Source organism: Myiozetetes cayanensis, unplaced genomic scaffold, assembly GCF_022539395.1.
Source record: "Myiozetetes cayanensis isolate MyiCay16 unplaced genomic scaffold, myiCay2020 scf1, whole genome shotgun sequence".
Classification (NCBI taxonomy): Eukaryota; Metazoa; Chordata; class Aves; order Passeriformes; family Tyrannidae; genus Myiozetetes; species Myiozetetes cayanensis.
Window position 1 is genome coordinate 99,063,764 of NW_026086604.1, and position 6,013 is coordinate 99,069,776.

At 42.9% G+C, this 6,013-nt stretch overlaps 1 protein-coding gene across 1 annotated transcript in view; it reads right to left on the minus strand.

Annotated features, from left to right (window-relative positions):
• EGFR (epidermal growth factor receptor) overlaps positions 1 to 6,013 on the minus strand; it is a 1,326,436-nt gene that overhangs the window by 860,852 nt on the left and 459,571 nt on the right. The gene's annotated exons all lie outside the window — the stretch shown is intronic.

Below are 6,013 nucleotides of genomic sequence, written 5' to 3' on the forward strand. Positions count from 1 at the left end.
AGGTATGTGTCGTAAAACTTGAGGTTCTCCACATAAGTGTGCATAACCAGTGCCCCCATACTCTCCTAGACTACCCTAAGGCCAGCCCTGCTTTGAAAGCATGTGAGCTTATTCCTCACTGTGGAGAATGTCTGGTCAAACAGAGGGACAAAGGAAATGTATACGCTGCTTACGCACACCTTGCTTCTAGATATAATTACTGCATTATAGGTATGTAATGCGAGTGCAAAGATGATTTCTTAATAGCATATGCTGGGTCTGCATAAGTGTTGACAGCAAATACATAGCAAGATGCTCTGGCATCTTGGCGTGTCACACCCATTTCTCTGCTGCTCGTCACTGTAATATCTCAGGCATGTTTCATTAACACATTCCAGGATAGATTAACACGCCTCAGAGACACCGTCAGCAGGCACCTTGCTGACTGTACCTGTTTTCTTACACAAATGGCACCCCATAAGGGATTATGATACAATGTGAAGGATGGGAAAGCTTAAACATGAGGCACAGTTTTTATGAGGGAAATTATAAATCCGTGGGAGGCGCTCCAACAGAAATGGTAACCATATCTTGCACAGCAAATGTGAAACTATGTGATTGTGAGAACTCATGAGAGACCCTCTGCAGCTGGCACTGCCTTTCATCCTGTGTGGAGGAGCACAGGTCCCCAAGCCCCAAGCCATTGCTGGCTGTCCTGTGGCAGAGATGGTGGTGGTGGTGGTGGCGGCACAAGCAGCACCTGCCCATGCACATGCTCAAAAAATCCAGATCTCAGCACAGCCTTTGTTCAAAACTTGTTTGTGTGATTGTGCATGTGCATGAGGAAGAAGTGAGGGATAGGCCATTTGTCACACTAAGCTAGATTTCTCTGAATCGTTCTCATACAAAGGAAGGGAAAATCAATATTTACTAAAAAGCAGTGAAACGAGTTGCTGATCATTAGGGTGCATCAGAGGTGTCAGTTTTTGCAGCAGTGATCCGTGTATGTGGCTGGAACTATGCCTGTTACCAGAACCTATTCTATTACAATTTCTGTTAAAAAAGAGCAGCAGCCCACCTGAATTCTCTGTGTGTATATGAGATGTCTCTCTTGGCATGGTAACAAAACTCCATAATCCTATAGAATATTACAAAGCAAAAATAATCCCTTCCCGCCCTGTGGTAGCAGTGCCATAGTTTTTACCTGCAACGGACAATAAATCCTCTTGCAGCCTGATGTTCATTCTTGTACAAGAGGCCAGACTGGACAATAGCTGTCACATCTGGAGAACAAAGCCACAGAGGATCTGCTGAGTCTCCTCTAATCATAAATCCTCCTTGAGCTGCAAAGCCACACTCTTTTATTGTTTTTTAATTAAATTCTGGTAAAGTTGAAAATCAGTTTTGACTGAAAATGCCTTTCATGGATTTATCAAGATGAAGAGTGTGTGGCTTTGTTTGTTTAGTTCCTACCGTCTTGGAACTAAATTTTGAAGAGAAAAACCCAATACTTTATTCTGCCTGAAATACAAACCCTGGTTCTTATTATATTAGGCTTTGATGTAAAGCAGGTTTATATTGTTGTAACTCTATTGTAAATGAAGCTCATCTGCACAGTGCCATTTATTACAGCTTGTAGAGGCTGAACAGAACAGAAGTCACTGGAAAGCACAAAGAGTGCAACTAATGATGTTTCTTCCTTGAATTGTTGGCATGTAGGATTTCACATAATTAGTTAACTCCTATGGTACAAGAAGATAGTGGAGCTGCATGGGGGAGTTTTCTGTGTCAGTGATAAGCAATAGTTAACATTGAGGTCACCTGCCTTTCCTTCTGTGAAGAGGACACTTTTTAAATTTTTCAGTATGAAAATTGAGTTCTGGTTTGGGTTATCCTTTTTTCCCACTTGCAAAATAAATCAGTTGTAAGGAAAAAAAATGCTGTAAGTACCCTGGTGTGACACTGAAAATCTGTGCAGTCAGTTTTGAAATTGACCAGAGAGAGCAATTGAAAAATTGTTGTTGGGTGTGATTTCCTAATGCTGCTTTTCCAAAATCAAAACAGCATACAAAAATAAATTACATATGCTCCTATTTTTTTCATGTTTCAGCACTTAATGTGGTTCTCTCTGTAGACAAAGCAGTATAGCTTCCTAACCAGCATGCCACATGGAGTCACCTTGTTTAGGTAACAGCTTTTCAGGAATGCAGCTGGGGCAGGGCTGGAATCTCCTCAGGAACTTTGTTACAAGCTGTGATTTGACTTCAGTACCTCTTAGGTATGTCTCAGTACTAAATCCGATCAGTGACTTTTTAAGAATGACTGAAATCTGTAATAGAGATTACTATAAAAGATTATACTTACAGTGCGTGAGGATACATTTACTGACAGCTTTGCCATCTTTGGCAATTGAGTATAAACTTCCCTGCTTTAAGCATGTTAAGATAACAGTTCTAGTTATCCATGCATCGATTAACAGAACTGGGACCTTAGAGTTTAGCCCCTGCTTCTGTGGTAATGTAAAGTGCACAACATGACTTTTGAACATCATCATTGTGCTTCAACTACATATTTCAGTCCTCCTAATGTACAAACTGATAACCAGTTTATCTTTGTGCTCTGGACAAAGCCATAAAATAAGAAGTGGTGCATCTTGGATTTTGTAAAATATAGTCTACCTAATTTGTGAAAGGTGAATCAGTGTTTGCCTGGGCACTGCAGAGAAGCTGAAACTGACCTGAGGAGCACCAACATAAAGCATGGGGACCCCTATGATGTGCTTTCCAACTGGTAAATTAATATTATTATATGTAAAATTCATATTCAAATGAGAATTTCTGCAAAATATGAACTCATGAGAGTATTTGGAAAGATTACTCTTAGATTCCCTAAGCACAAGTTTATTCATCTGTCTTGGAAATTATGAAATCAAATCCTATGAGTAAAAAAGATGAATAAATATTATTGTGACATGAGTACCAGTTTATATTAAATTTCTACAAACCTAAAAATAATTCAGTGAAGCTGGCAGTAATGATGCCTGCTGCTGCCACTTAGTGGAGCTGTGCTTTCCTTCCTTAAATTAGAAAAGAGTAGGTTAGTAACACTTTTTTTGTTGCAGCTGGTAAGGAACCTGCATTTGTACAAAAGTGTGGCAGGACTGTTTTTCAGTGGTGCTGGGTGCTCAGAGTTCTTGTGTAAGTGCTTTTACATGATGACAAGAGGTGTTTAAAGAATACAGGAGCAAAACACCTCAGGTGAGGAATGTGTGCTCTTCCTGTTGCCTCATAGGTAAACCACCGCATCAAGAAATAAGTAGTTTCGGCGTAAAATAACTAACTTCATAATGGAACTCCAGCAGCCTGCAGAAATTCCAGCCACAGAAGACCTACCATTACAGAAGTTGAAAGGGTGAATTTAGCACCTGAAAAACAATCTTATGTGTGCTGAGCTCTGGAGGGTAAGATTTCATATTTCAGTTATAAGTGGACCATGATGATGATGATGATGATGATGATGATGGTTACTTTGGGTAACTTCTCCATGATGTACAAGCTGCCTGAATACATACATATTGAGAAGAGAAATGTCTTGTGATGATCAGGCTGGAGTCAGAGTGATAAAACTGAACTGAGCTTATGTCCCTATGCAACACTTTTGATCCAGCTCTTCAGGGCAATATAGAAATCACTCTTTGACTCCAGTGCATGCAGATATACATTGAAAAGGACATCATTGTTTTAAACAGAATACTGTGGTGGTGTCTTCCACCTCACCTCCTGCTTCTTAGCTTGCAGGCCAAACACAGCTCATGAGAATGAGCTCCTTGGATGCTCCTGCCAGAAAAGAAAACAAATATATGGAAGTGTAAAACAGTTAGTGTTACCTGGACCAGCAGGAATCACTGTTTGCTATGCCATCCGAGGGCAATTGAGCACACAGCAGGCTAATAATATTTCAGTGATAGAGGCCGAATATCCAAACAACAGAGAAAAAGCACAGACATTTTACTAGCAGGTAACATATGACAGTTACCAGCCTAGATATATCTGTTAGCTTATCTCTAAGTAAATCAAGCATTGTTCATATCCACACATATTTCTCCCTGTGCACATAGCAGATATAAGCTTATGCTGCAGTATTTTAAGATCAGTGCTGTTTTAATCCACAGGTGAAACTACAGTAAGTTATAAAGCTTTTATTTATCCTTTCTAGAGGGAAAATTTACTACAGGATATATCAGCTCCACAATATTCTGGTACAACTAAGCAAAGCATAGTCTGTTCTATGGTGTATAGTAAAGTGGGAGAAGATTTGAGACAGCCAGCACAGCTTTGCCGAGGGCAAGTCCTTCCTGACCCAGCCAATGGCCTTCTATAGTGGGGTGACTACATCAGTGGACAAGGAGAGGGCTACAGATGTCATTTATCTGGACTTCTGTAAAGGCTTTGACAAGGTCCCCCACAGCATCCTTCTAGATTGGAGAGAGATGGATTCAATAGGTGGACTGTTCAATGGATCAGAAATTGGTTGGATGGTTGCATGCAGAGGGTAGTGGTCAATGGCTCAGTCACAGTGGACATCAGTGACAAGTGGTGTCCCTCAGGGCTCTGTACTGGGACCAGTGTTATTTAATATCTAAATACTTCTGTGTACTGGTTCTGGAATTTATTCCTAAAGTATAGATGATTAGAAGGATGGAGCACTTTCCCTATGAGGAAAGGATGAATTAGGATTGTTCAGCCTGGAAAAGAGAAGGCTTTTTACAAGAGTAGGCAGTGACAGGAAAAGGGGGAACTGCTTCAAACTGAGAGTAGGTTTACATCAGATATTAGGGAGAAATTCTTTACAGGGAGGGTGATGAGGCACTGGAACAGGTTGTCCAGAGAAGTTATGGGTGCCCTATCCCTGGAAGTGTTCAAGGCCAGGCTGGATGAAGCTCTGAGCAACCTGGTCTCGTGAAAGGTGTCCCTGCCCATGGCAGGGGGGTTGGAACTAGATGATCTTTAAGGTCCCTTCCATCCCAAACCATTCTATGATACTATGATTCTGCTTTTTTCTGCAAATCAGATTTGGCAGTAAATGAATGAGGGAATTCCAGCAAAATGCCTTGTCAGCGCTTGTACTTCCATCCCTGATCAATGACACGGGTTTGGACTGAATCTTTGGCCGTATGTTAGCCTGTTTCCTCATTAGTCTTTTCTCCTTGGTGCTCTGGATGTTGGCAGGAGATTCTGTGCCCTTAACAGAGACAAATGCCACAGCACTGCCTTGATAAACGATAGCCACACAGAACAGGTCCCTTGAACACGTACATGAAGTGAGCTGGATGGTGAAGCACTTGAGAAGTAAGCAGAGCACACCCTTTTCTCAAGCCTTTTCCAGTTAGGCTCGTGCCAAATCCATGAGGCAATTCCCACCAGCCTGCACAAACGGATGACTGAGAGGCAACTCTTGCACACCTCACAGGGACACCTGGATCTCAGGCATGCATGGAGGAGAGGTGCTCAGCACACCTCAGCTGTGGGAAAGGCTTAATTGAGGCTTGTGCCTCAGACACCACAGGGGCCAAGGCTTTATCCGGTGAGTTTGGGTGCATTTGGCCACTGCAGAGCCGCTGCTGCCACTTGTCTCCTTGCCTTCCATCACCCTCGCTCCCCAGTGCAAGATCCGAGCCCAGATTCCCCACATGGCCATGCCCTTTACCTCCGGCTCCTGCAGTTTCACCTCAGGCTTCTCGCTCCTGCCTCGCCACTCCCTTGGGGCACGCCTGAGTGCCCACAGAGTGAGGTCCTGGGCCAGGTAGATCACAGAATCACAGAAATGTTACGTTTGAAAGGGGCCTCTGGAGATCATCCAGTCCAGCTCCCCTGCCAAGGCAGGGTCACCTGGAGCTTGTGACGCAGGAACACCTCCAGGTGGGTTTTGAATGTCTTCAGAGAGGGACACTCCACAACTTCCCGAGCAGCCTATTCCAGTGCTCTGCCACCCTCCATGGAAAGTTCTTCCTCATGTTGAGGTGAAACTTCTTCTG